Here is a 13,916-nt window from a genome sequence, read left to right as displayed (position 1 = left end):
GTGTGTGTGTGTGTGTGTGTGTGTGTGTGTGTGTGTGTGTGTGTGTGTGTGTGTGTGTGTGTGTGTGAGTGTGTGTGTGTGTGTACCTCCCCCTCAGGCCTTCTTAGTTTAGGATCAGGGATGTTAAAGTGAAACATACAAGTTAATGAAACACACACACACACACACATGCGCGCACACACACACGCACACACGCACGCACACACACACACGCACACACACACACACACACGCACACACACACACACACGCACACACACGCACACGCACACACACACACACACACGCGCACACACACACACACACATGCGCGCACACACACACGCTCGCACGCACGCACGCATGCACACACGCACACACACATACAACAGGCACAAGGATGACATGAGGACTTGTAGCCTTGGTCATAAAACAGCAGGACTCTGTCCCCCATGTCATAGGACCGGTATCCAGCTCTGTCCCCCATGTCATAGGACCAGTATCCTGCTCTGTCCCCCATGTCATAGGACCAGTATCCAGCTGTGCCCCATGTCATAAGACCAGTATCCAGCTCTGTGTCCCATGTCATAGGACCAGTATCCTGCTCTGTGCCCCATGTCATAGGACGAGTATCCAGCTCTGTGTCCCATGTCATAGGACCAGTATCCAGCTCTGTGTTCCATGTCATAGGACCAGTATCCAGCTCTGTCCCCCATGTCATAGGACCAGTATCCAGCTGTGCCCCATGTCATAGGACCAGTATCCTGCTCTGTGCCCCATGTCATAGGACCAGTATCCTGCTCTGTGCCCCATGTCATAGGACCAGTATCCTGCTCTGTGCCCCATGTCATAGGACCAGTATCCAGCTCTGTGTTCCATGTCATAGGACCAGTATCCAGCTCTGTCCCCCATGTCATAGGACCAGTATCCTGCTCTGTGCCCCATGTCATAGGACCAGTATCCAGCTCTGTGTTCCATGTCATAGGACCAGTATCCAGCTCTGTCCCCCATGTCATAGGACCAGTATCCAGCTGTGCCCCATGTCATAGGACCAGTATCCTGCTCTGTGCCCCATGTCATAGGACCAGTATCCTGCTCTGTGCCCCATGTCATAGGACCAGTATCCTGCTCTGTGCCCCATGTCATAGGACCAGTATCCAGCTAAAGAATATGCCCTCAAATACAGAGGGGAACTCAACTGTGCTCAACTGAAAACATGTCCCCTCTGTAAAGTAACGAGTGTCAAAGTGAATATAGTGATGAGAATCAAACACATTTACACGGTCATAAAACGGAGTTGAGGGGGCAAGTGTAACCCTGAAATGACTACAGATCTAGGAAGACAGAATGGAATAAAGTAGAGAATAAATGTAGTGGTAAATCTAGCAAAGGAAACACGTTCATCGTTGGGATCTAAAAACAATGAAGTGTATGTCAGTGCTCCCCAATCAAAATAATTCAAGCTGATTGCAGCCTTGTTTAGTGTGTCCAGTGACCACCGTAAATGGATTATACACCAGTCCAGATTAAAAGCCAAAGCAGTTTATTTACAAGGAGCTGTCACAAGTGATGTAGACGGCCGCTTCAGGTCCAAGTCACCACAGATACTGTAGTTCGTGTCCGTGTGGAGGTGTGTGAAAGGGGAAGCATGTGGCATGTCATGGATGTACACCAATGAATTGCTGGCCTGTGTATCTGCCAGTGTGTGTGTGTACGTGTGTTTTCTACAGAGTGTTTGAGTGAGAGTGTCAGTGCCTGCTCTGTTGTGTGTCTCTATTCCCTGCCGCAAAGACTTCTAAGAGAAGGCGAAGAGTGTCAAAAGGGATTTGGCCAGGATGGGGCCACATGGCACGCTGCCATTCACATCGAATCAGGCACACGGCGAGCCACACTCAGCCTCCGGGAACACCCAGCGCCCTCTTTACTAGTAGAACCCCTTCCTCACCCCCCACCACAACCCCCCACCCCGGACCACATCCGCCCCCTAAGACCACATCCGCCCCCTTTCCCTGCCTGAGAGCCCCATCTCTACCACGCCTCAGCTCCCAGCCCCCAGTCAACCCCTTGCTCAATCTGCACACACACACACACACACACACACACACACACACACACACACACACACACACACACACACACACACACACACACACACACACACACACCATGCCAGTGCTGTCCACTTCCATTTATCGCCCTTCCATCCCTGGCACCCACCACTCTCTCTTTCTCTATCTTTTTCCTTGGATTTCAGAGAAAATAGCTACGGGCCAGATTAGGGTTTGGCTGCCTCTTTGAGTTACCAGCTAAAATAAATATTCCCAGGATGACTCCTATTGCCCGGAGGACGTTTACTCTTGTACATGCAGCTCGACAGACACACACACACACACCACACTGCTGCATTTCCGACATACAATGTGAGACAGTAGACGAGGCAAAGGGATATCCCCTCCACTCATCCTGTCCCCTAAACCCTTAACCTCATCAAGACCTCCCCTCCCCTCATCCCCTAAACCCTTAACCTCATCATCACCTCCACTCATCACCTTAAACCCTTAACCCAATCATCACCTCCACTCATCATGTCCCCCTAAACCCTTTACCTCATCATCACCTCCACTCATCATGTCCCCCTAAACCCTTTACCTCATCATCACCTCCACTCATCATGTCCCCCTAAACCCTTTACCTCATCATCACCTCCACTCATCCTGTCCCCTAAACCCTTTATCTCATCATCACCTCCACTCATCCTGTCCCCTAAAACCCTTTATCTCATCATCTCCACCACTCATCCCCTAAACCCTTTATCCTATCATCACCTCCACTCATCCTGTCCCCTAAACCCTTTATCTCATCATCACCTCCACTCATCCTGTCCCCCTAAACCCTTTACCTCATCATCACCTCCAATCATCCCCCTAAACCTGTTATCTCAATATCACCTCCACTCATCCTGTCCCCCTAAATCCTTTACCTCATCATCACCTCCACTCATCCTGTCCCTCTAAACCCTGTACCTCATCATCACGTCCACTCATCCTGTCCCCCTAAACCCCTCACCTCATCATCACCTCCACTCATCCTGTCCCTCTAAACCCTGTACCTCATCATCACCTCCACTCATCATGTCCCCCCTAAACCCTTTACCTCATCATCACCTCCACTCATCATGTCCCCCTAAACCATTTACCTCATCATCACCTCCACTTATCCTGTCCCCCTAAACCCTTTACCTCATCATAACCTCCAATCATCCCCCTAAACCCTCACCTCATCATCACCTCCATTCATCCTGTCCCCCTAAACCCTTAACCTCATCATCACCTCCACTCATCATGTCCCCCTAAACCCTTAACCTCATTATCACCTCCACTCATCCCCCTAAACCCTTAACCTCATCATCACCTCCACTCATCATGTCCCCTAAACCCTTAACCTCATCATCACCTCCACTCATCCCCCTAAACCCTTAACCTCATCATCACCTCCACTCATCCTGTCCCCCTAAACCTCATCATCACCTCCACTCATCCTGTCCCCCTAAACCCTTTATCTCATCATCACCTCCACTCATCATTCCCCCTAAACCCTTTACCCCATCATCACCTCCACTCATCCTCTCCCCCTAAACCTCATCATCACCTCCACTCATCCTGTCCCCCTAAACCCTTTACCTCATCATCACCTCCACTCATCCTGTCCCCCTAAACCCTTAACCTCATCATCACCTCCACTCATCCTGTCCCCTAAACCCTTTATCTCATCATCACCTCCACTCATCCTGTCCCCTAAACCCTTTACCTCATCATCACCTCAAATCATCCCCCTAAACCCTTTATCTCAATATCACCTCCACTCATCCTGTCCCCCTAAACCCTTTACCTCATCATCACCTCCACTCATCCTGTCCCTCTAAACCCTGTACCTCATCATCACCTCCACTCATCCTGTCCCCCTAAACCCCTCACCTCATCATCACCTCCACTCATCCTGTCCCTCTAAACCCTGTACCTCATCATCACCTCCACTCATCCTGTCCCCCTAAACCCTTTACCTCATCATCAACTCCACTCATCCTGTCCCTCTAAACCCTGTACCTCATCATCACCTCCACTCATCCTGTCCCCCTAAACCCTTTACCTCATCATCACCTCCACTCATCATGTCCCCCTAAACCCTTAACCTCATCAGCACCTCCACTTATCATGTTCCCCTAAACCCTTTACCTCATCATAACCTCCAATCATCCCCCTAAACCCCTCACCTCATCATCACCTCCATTCATCCTGTCCCCCTAAACCCTTAACCTCATCATCACCTCCACTCATCATGTCCCCCTAAACCCTTTACCTCATCATCACCTCCACTCAAACCCTTTACCTCATCATCACCTCCACTCATCATCATCCCCCCCTAAACCCTTAACCTCATCAGCACCTCCACTCATCATGTCCCCCTAAACCCTTAACCTCATCATCACCTCCACTCATCATGTCCCCCTAAACCCTTTACCTCATCATCACCTCCACTCATCATGTCCCCCTAAACCCTTTACCTCATCATCACCTCCACTCATCATTCCCCCTAAACCCTTTACCTCATCATCACCTCCACTCATCATGTCCCCTAAACCCTTTACCTCATCATCACCTCCATCTCATCATGTCCCCTAAACCCTTTACCTCATTATCACCTCCACTCATCCCCCTAAACCCTTAACCTCATCATCACCTCCACTCATCATGTCCCCCTAACCCTTAACCTCATCATCACCTGCACTCATCCCCCTAAACCCTTAACCTCATCATCACCTCCACTCATCATGTCCCCGTAAGCCCTTAACCTCATCATCACCTCCACTCATCCCCCTAAACCCTTTACCTCATCATCACCTCCACTCATCCTGTCCCCCTAAACCTCATCATCACCTCCACTCATCCTGTCCCCCTAAACCCTTTATCTCATCATCACCTCCACTCATCCTGTCCCCTAAACCCTTTACCTCATCATCACCTCCACTCATCATGTCCCCCTAAACCCTTAACCTCATCATCACCTCCACTTATCATGTTCCCCTAAACCCTTTACCTCATCATCACCTCCACTCACCCTGTCCCCCTAAACCCTTAACCTCTTCATCACATCCACTCATCATGTCCCCCTAAACCCTTAACCTCATCATCACCTCCACTCATCCCCCTAAACCCTTTACCTCATCATCACCTCCACTCATCCCCTAAACCCTTTACCTCATCATCACCTCCACTCATCCCCCTAAACCCTTAACCTCATCATCACCTCCACTCATCCTAAGTTTTGTGAGACAAAAAAAATAACACAATAGAAACACAAAAATACACAACAAACCAGCTCCAAGGGATTTAAATTGGGAAAATCTTTTCCAAAGTTTTCCCACGCATAATAGAGAGAAGGTTTGAAATGATCATGTTTTATGCAAATACTACATCTGTTTGGGCTACAAATGATAGCATAAAATAATACTTACTAGTAGCATCACAAAGGTCATACGGTGGAGGATAAAACAGCCCTGTATAATGTAGCCTAGAGTCAATGTAGGAACATTGTATTTAAAGTATAAGTATGTTCCTATATTGACTTGAGGCTGAGGTTCAATCCGATCGGGGGTTTTCCACATTGCAGATGCATATGTAAACGCTGCATACATCGGCTCAATTTAAACGGCTTATTAAAGCTGCAATGTTTCTAACCTCCAATCAGATTGTATCCCGGCCATAATCTAATGAGACCATGTTGGTATAACCTCACAAGGCAGCTGCTGCATATGACAGGAAGAGGAACACCCCTGTTAGGTTATCCACCGTGGCACAGACACTAAATACAGCATTTCAACTTTAAAAACAAACACGACCACCTCCTGCTTCTGTGACAGCTGTCGACTGTCTTACTTCCGAGAAAACTTACCAAGGCTTGGAAGTCAGATAACATGAGCACTTAATAATCAAGTATGCCTTGTATGTCCGTTCAGTTTGTCGGCTAGATCCTAAAGACACGGTGTCCCAAATGGCACCCTATTCCCCATGGGCCCTGGTCAAAAGTAGTGCACTAAATAGGGAATAGGGTGCCATTTAGGATGTATGCCGTGTTTCCAGTGCATTAGTCAGTTATTGATTTGTGTTTCTTCTCTTTGCGTTGACGTGTTTACTGTATATACCCTTTAGAAGTGAAGAGGAGGGGTTGTAGAGGGAAACGCTAGGCTGTAGCTCAGAGCACAAATGACCTGTGATCAGCAGATGTGGCATCCTGGTTTTGTGAGGTCAACATTCCGAACAGATAAATAAATAAAATAATAATAATAATAAATCATGTCAAATGCTCTAACTGGGCTTGATTGAGTTTGGCTGTTACAGTATTACAGTATTACAGTAACTATTAGAACAATCCCAGTTCAAACCCTGTCCACCCAGCACTCCAGACAGGCTAAAGCAAACTCTCAACACAATTTAAAGTTCTTCGAATAGTATTTGAACCCAGGTCTGATTCCTAGTGAGCCAATTAAATGTTAACTATTTTGTGAGGTCAGCCTTTCTAGGGGAGCTAATTCGACAACTAAGTCAACTAAGTATTTCAGACATGGATTTCACCTCTGAAAGTGTGTAAATAAGGACCAGGATGGTCAGGATGTGCAACGCTTCCAAATGTCACTTTACAATTTGGTATCATCCCATGTTGCTCTAGTGTCTACCTTCTCCAAAGGTTTAGTAGACTTGCTCAGTGTGGTTAAAAACGTTTGAACGTGTCTGAACAAGACGATTGTTCACAGGCTGCGCATTTCCCCTTCTCAAGGGATTGCTGTTGACTGGCCTGCTATGGGGGGGAGGTGCAGCTGTAAACGTACTTGTATGTACTGTATACATAAAGTGTGTATTCACACCACATTAATTATTCCACATTTTGTTGTTTTACAGCCTGTATTCAAAATGGATTAAACATATTTTTTCCTCTCTCACCCATCTACACACAATACCCCATAATGACAAAGTTTAAATGTGTTTTTTAGAAATGTTGGCAAATGTATTAAATACAGAAATATCTCCTTTACATAATTATTCACACCCCTGAATCAATACATGTTAGAATCACTTTTGGCAGTGATTACAGCTGTGAGTCTTTCTGGGTAAGTCTCTAAGAGCTTTGCACTCATGGATTGTACAATGCTTGCACATTATTCTTTAAAAAATTGTTCAAGCTCCCAAGTTGGTTGTTGATCATTGCTAGACAGCCATTTTCAAGTCTTGCCAAAGACATTTAAGCCGATTAAAGTCAAAACTGTAACTAGGCCACTCAGGAACATTCTGTGTTGTCTTGGTAAGCAACTCCAGTGAATATTTGGTCCTTGTGTTTAAGGTTATTGTCCTGCTGAAAGGTACATTTGTCTCCCAGTGTCTGTTGGAAAGCAGACTGAGCAAGGTTTTACTCTAGGATTTTGCCTGTACTTAGCGCCATGCCGTTTCTTTTCATCCTAAAAAACTCCCTAGTCCTTGCCGATGACAAGCATACCCATAATATCATGCAGCCTCCACCATGTTTGAAAATATAAAGAGTGTGATGTATTGTGTTGGATTTTCCCCAAACATAATGCTTTGTATTCATTTTTTCACATTTTTTATAGTTTTACTTTACTGCCTTTTTGCAAACAGGATGCATGTTTTGGAATATTCTGTACATTTCACTCTGTCATTTAGGTTAGTGTTGCGTAGTAACTACAATGTTGTTGATCAATCAGTTTTCTCCTATCACAGCCATTAAACTCTGTAACTGGCAACTGAGTTAGGAAGGATGCCAGTATCTGGGTGTATTGATACACCATCCAAAGTGTCATTAATAACTTCACCATGCTGAAAGGGATATTCAACATCTGCTTTTTTTAGGTGCCTTTCTTTGTAAGGCTTTGGAAAACCTCCCTGGTCTTTGTGGATGAATCTGTGTTTGAAATGTACAGCTCGACTAAGGGACCTTTCAGACAATTGTATGTGTGGGGTACAGAGATGAGGAAGTCATTAAAAAATCATGTTAATCACTATTACTGCACGCAGAGTGAGTCCATGCAACTTATTATGTGACTTGTTAAGCAACTATTTACAACTGAACTTATTTAGACTTGTCATAACAAAGGGGTTGAATACTAATTGACAAGACATTTCAGATTTAAATTTTTAATTGATTTGTAAAAATGTCTAAAAACAGAATTCCACTTTGACATTATGTGGTGTGTAGGCCAGTGACACAAAATCTTTGTGACACAACAAAATGTGGAAAAAGTCAAGGGGTGTGCTGAATATGTTTATGTGTGCTGTAGGTTTGTTTTAGTACAGTAGCTATATGTATAGTACAGTAGCTGTATGTATAGTACAGTAGCTATATGTATAGTACAGTACCTGTATGTATAGTACAGTACCTGTATGTATAGTACAGTAGCTGTATGTATAGTACAGTAGTTATATGTACAGTACAGTAGCTATATGTATAGTACTGTAGTTAAATGCATAGTAAAGTAGTCATATTTATAGTATTGTAGTTATAAGTATAGTACAGGAGCTATATGTATAGTACAGTAGCTATATGTACAGTACAGTGGCTGTATGTAATGTACATTAGCTATATGTACAGTTCAGTAGCTGTATGTATAGTACAGTAGCTATATGTACAGTACAATAATGTTATGTATAGCACAGTAACAATATGTATAGTACAGCAGTTATATGTATAGGTTTATATTTTAGCTCAGCTCATATGTATGCATATGTATAGGCTTTAGATCAGTGGGCAGTTTTGTGGTGTACCGGAGGCCAGGTTTTGAACCCCATTTAGTCACATATACAGTATTTTACATTCAAATAACAGAGGAATTGCTAAATAAATGTTTGTGCATGTTGGTACTTGCGTGTGCGTGTGTGTGCGTGTGTGTGCGTGCGTGCGTGCGTGTGTGTGCTTGTGTGTGCGTGCGTGTGGCATGTCAATAAAACTGCTGACAACATCACGAAAATGATGTGGGTGCTTCAAAGGGGCAGAAGGGCCTGTGTTGTTATGGTTCTGGATGTCCAGATAGTTATTTACAATGACAAGAAACTGCCATGTGGTAAATCGTAAGTGGCTTGTTTCAGCTTGTTTATCTTGTTTTTGATACCATGTCTTGTTTTGAGATGATTTGACTGATGTCACATCTATGCTAATTTGGCTAAAATGTGCTAGCTACTGTAGCTAGCTAACCAACAACTGTAACAATGTATTTGAGAGACAATAGCTCAATGTGCAACTTTATTTATGTTTTCAATAAACATTGGAGACTAAATATAGTTTACATATTGTTAACAGTCTAAGCCAACCAAGTCTGTTTTGCCCCATAGCTGCTCATGTGTCGGTTTGGTTGCTAAACAACCAAGCAATATATAGGGCGTTGCAATACACCACAAGACTCATTTGTGTTATGATACACAATGAGGAGGTTGCTAGATTTCCACAATGTAATTTAGTACAAGCTCCCTCATGCCCAGACAAAAAGTCTTGCAGTAAAACCCAAAGTGATAACGTGACGTGGAATCCTTCTCAATCTGTATTATTCATGTTATAATAACTTAACACAATAACATTTACCCCTCGACACGTCTCTATGGTGACGACCGTCCGATACACACCCAACCCTCACACCTGCTGTGACAATACCCCAGCCAACTGATACCACTGCAGATATCAACACAAATACAGACAAGCACAGGGATGCAAAACAAAACAGGCACTAACACACATGCATGAACATACACACAACGTTGAATAGCTGCACTGATGTCTTGTGAGAATGTGTTTTAACAGGATACTCTGAAATGTGCTCTGGGCACGCTGTTTATCAATGTTATGAGCCAGTAGTCGAATGATTGATTTATTATTATATATATACATATATCTTTTTTTATTTTTTTATAAAAATGTATTTTTCAGCAACACACAACAATTGGTGCCCAAAGGTTTTGTATAATATCAGCCAGTAGTTTTGAAAGTGGTGCTCAAGAGCCAAAACGGGTCTCCCGAAAATTGTGCACAATTGAGTACTACAGTACGTCATCCATGTTGTATGATATGTAAATATATATATATATATATGCATTTCGTATGATATCTTACGAATTCCAATTAGTACAATATGCTACGATTTTCAGTTGCTTAAGATTCCTGTCAAGACACTATTTCTTTAAGCAGGTGTGCGCATTTTTTAATTTTTTTTAATAATAATTTAACACATGAAATGCATAATTCATAATCAAAACAAAGTACAGCTAGCAATCACATTATACAAAAAATACACATGTCATTTTCCTTGCAATGTCATTGTGTTCAGTTAAAATGCACATGACTCCTATTGTCAGGATTGGGTGGTAAGAAACTACTATCAGATAATGCAGACATAAAACCTTTAATCCGTTTGTTTTCTCTGAATACACCTTTGAGATATTCTTTTTTATATGGCAAATATAGAGTGGAGTGCTTTGATGCTGAATCTTTATTTTGATGCTGATAATTGTACTGTAAGAAAGCTGCAGTTAGTCCACAGCGTAATCAGACAATACTGTGTGCAGCATCTCTCATTGTGAAAACATGCTGAGATAAGACGTTTATCAGCCTCACTGTCTCTGTCAGCTGGGATCCATCTACAGCTATCTCGCTCTTTATCCTCCCTCTCTCTCTCTCCTATTATCTCTCTACTATGCTTCTCTCTCTCAACCTCTCTCCCCCCTCCACTTGACTTCTCTCCCCTTCTCTCTCCATGTCCTCTTCTTCCTGTCAGTCTCTCTCTCTTTCTCTCAGTGCCCTCCCTCTCTTTTTCTCTCATGCTCTACTGTATTTTGGTCGTTTTTTCTCTCTGACATACCCATTTCTCCAGAAGTGGGGACGTCAGCAGAACCGTTGTCTGTGGTAGTCACGCTCATTTAGTCTCTCTTTACCCAGGACAGACAGGTGCATGGGCGGAGTGCTCTCTCTCTCTCACACACACACACACACACACACACACACACACACACACACACACACACACACACACACACACACACACACACACACACACACACACACACACACACACCACACACACACACACACACACACACACACACACACACCCGCACACACGCACAGCCCGCAGATAAGAGAGAGAGAGATTTCTGCATTTGTTCTGTGGTTTGACATTTTAGGCCATCTATGTGTACCCTGCTGTTCATATCTAGCCATTGATGTGAAGTCTCCTCTCCCTCCCTCCCTCTGTTTCACTTTCTCTCTCACACAAGGTTTAATATTCAAAGGCATTGGAAGCCTACCACTTTAATCCATGAAAGCTGGTCTACCACAATTTGTTGCAGCAAAGTAAGCCAATTTAATGCCGTGCACATTACAACCATATATCCCTTTGAAGTTGGTTAACTTGCCAGTGAAGCGACTCTAAAGCAAATCTAACGTGATAATATTCCTAAGCCATCGAGAGCCAGAGTTTCAAAGTAAACAGTTGTACCACCAAAAGTGGAAAAATGTTCACCAAACGCTTTGCGCTATCCTGTATTATTTCAGAAAATGCAAGTTAAGTCAAGTTTTACCGCAAAGTTACATGATGTTTTACCTCAAAGTTACATGATGTTTTTACCTCAAAGTAACATGATGTTTTTACCTCAAAGTAACATAAACATTTCACTTAGCTTTTACTGAGCTTTAAGGGCTGAGCATGTTGTGTGTGTGAACTAGAATGGACAGCAATACGCTATATCATACCATATCAGAGCTCTTTACACCTCTCAAGTCTCTTGACTTAATGGAATGATGGGTAGAGAACATCCTGATTTAGGTAGAGAGATCAGCAAGACTTTTCTTCCTCCCTTCCCTGTTGTTTCAAGATGGGGGAAGCTAATTTGACAGGGCGGCATTGACACTTTTCGTCACCACCTTCCCTCTTTTGGCAGACATCTGTACCCTGGCCGGATGCCAGAGTATACTGTAAGCACTAGTCTTTCTCCAACACATGAATAAGTGGGTGTGGTGGTGAGTATGGAAACTGTTACGAAACAGTATTGTCACCGGTTATAGAATGATGAATAACCCATTTCTTAATCAATGTACAGTGGGGTCCGGAATTATTGGATTCCTTGATAAAGATGAACAACAAAAAAAAGACTGTATAAATGAAATTATAAAGATGCTGAGCTCAGTATTTGTATTTTATTTTATACTGTCTTTTTTTTAATCAAGGGATGCAATAATTCCGGACCCCCCTGTACATACTGCATCCAGCACTACTCTACCAGGTTGCTTCCCAAGAGTCTATCATACATCAATTGTTTACTTGAGACTAAATCATTTTGATGCTCAAATCAGGCATTTCTTTGGAGATATCCAATGTCAATCAAATAAGATTTTTTTTTTTTTAAACATCCCTCTCATCGCTCTAGAAGATGTCCTAAATTTTTCTCTTTTGGTGTTGTCTATCTTGTCTAGTCCCTAAACTATTGTCACACGGTACATTTAAAGCACAGCCATGGCCCTACCCTGGATAATACGGTCCTCTCTGTCAGCTAATCTTTTCCCCCTCCATCCTGCACATTGCAAACAAGTCGGGACAGCTTGTATCGCATCTCTGCTGAATAAACACATGCAGGAAATGAATGTGGTTTCCAGTGATTCACTCCATACTGGAAGCATTTATTGTAAGAAAGCCCATTCAACACAGCTTTGGCCTCACATGTTCACTATTGCCTCTTTATCAGATACATATCTAATTTTTTACAAAAAATATATTGTAAGCTTCTGACTTATTAATAGTTTATCGAGGGAATTTTTGTATTTAATATTGTATTAATCTTTGATAAAAATGTTGATGTAAATGTCTGTTTCTATCTCACTGTAACGATTGACTTCCCTCAACTTTTCAATGTAACCAGAACTGCTTTCTTGGTTAAATTGACGGTGTACTCACATATTGTTTTTTAGGGGTTCTCCCTTGTTCTCCTCTGCTCTTCTATCTTAATAGTACAGCTGGTTAGGGACTGTCGGAGGGAGCAACGAGTGTTCCCTTTAGCTGAACCATAAAGGCTGGTGCGTGCCTATGGGCATCCCCCCCTTGTATTCTATCCCTCCCTCCCCTTACAGGACAGGCATTTTCCACACATTCAACTGTGCCACAGCAACAACGACCAATCAAACAACACAAACACTGAAAACAAACATGAAAGTGGTCAAGTCAAGACGTATCACAGAATAGCACAGAATATCTCATCCAGATTTGTTTTTGAATTATTGCTGGTTGTAGTAGTTACATGAACTGTATGGTATTACTGTTCAGAAAGAGTCGCTACAATTATCCTGTTGAAGTAAATTCAAATTACGATGATAACAAATGTATTTTATTAAACAACAGTACTGATGAACTTGACTTCCTTACAAGGGTCAACTAGTACACCGTCTACATGTCATCAAGGCCAAGGTTTCACTGGGAGAAAACAATATTTAGTATGGGTTATCCCTTTAAAGGCAAAACTTAAAGATGACAGTTAAGATACTATCCTGTGAAAAGTGTGTATGATGCGAACATCTACAGGTATGACAGCGTATAACATAGACAGGACATGAAGCCAAGGGTCGGGTAGGTTACTTTCTAAATGTAATCCATTACAGTTGCTACTTAACTGATTCCAAAATTGGAATCAGTCATGTAATTTTTTGGATTACGTAATCTGATTACTTTTGGATTACTTTCCTCCTAAGAGCCATTAGAAAAAGACAAAAAGGATCCATCAAAAGCATTTTGTGTGTCATCATATGACTTGTGTTCAGACTCACTCAGGTGGAACAAACTTGAATTTGCACCTTTTTTCAATTATGAATTTAATGTCATTGGGAAAATGACAGAACGGTGT

Source organism: Oncorhynchus tshawytscha, linkage group LG07 (genome assembly GCF_018296145.1).
Source record: "Oncorhynchus tshawytscha isolate Ot180627B linkage group LG07, Otsh_v2.0, whole genome shotgun sequence".
In the NCBI taxonomy this organism is placed as follows: domain Eukaryota; kingdom Metazoa; phylum Chordata; class Actinopteri; order Salmoniformes; family Salmonidae; genus Oncorhynchus; species Oncorhynchus tshawytscha.
This window is presented reverse-complemented; position numbering follows the sequence as displayed.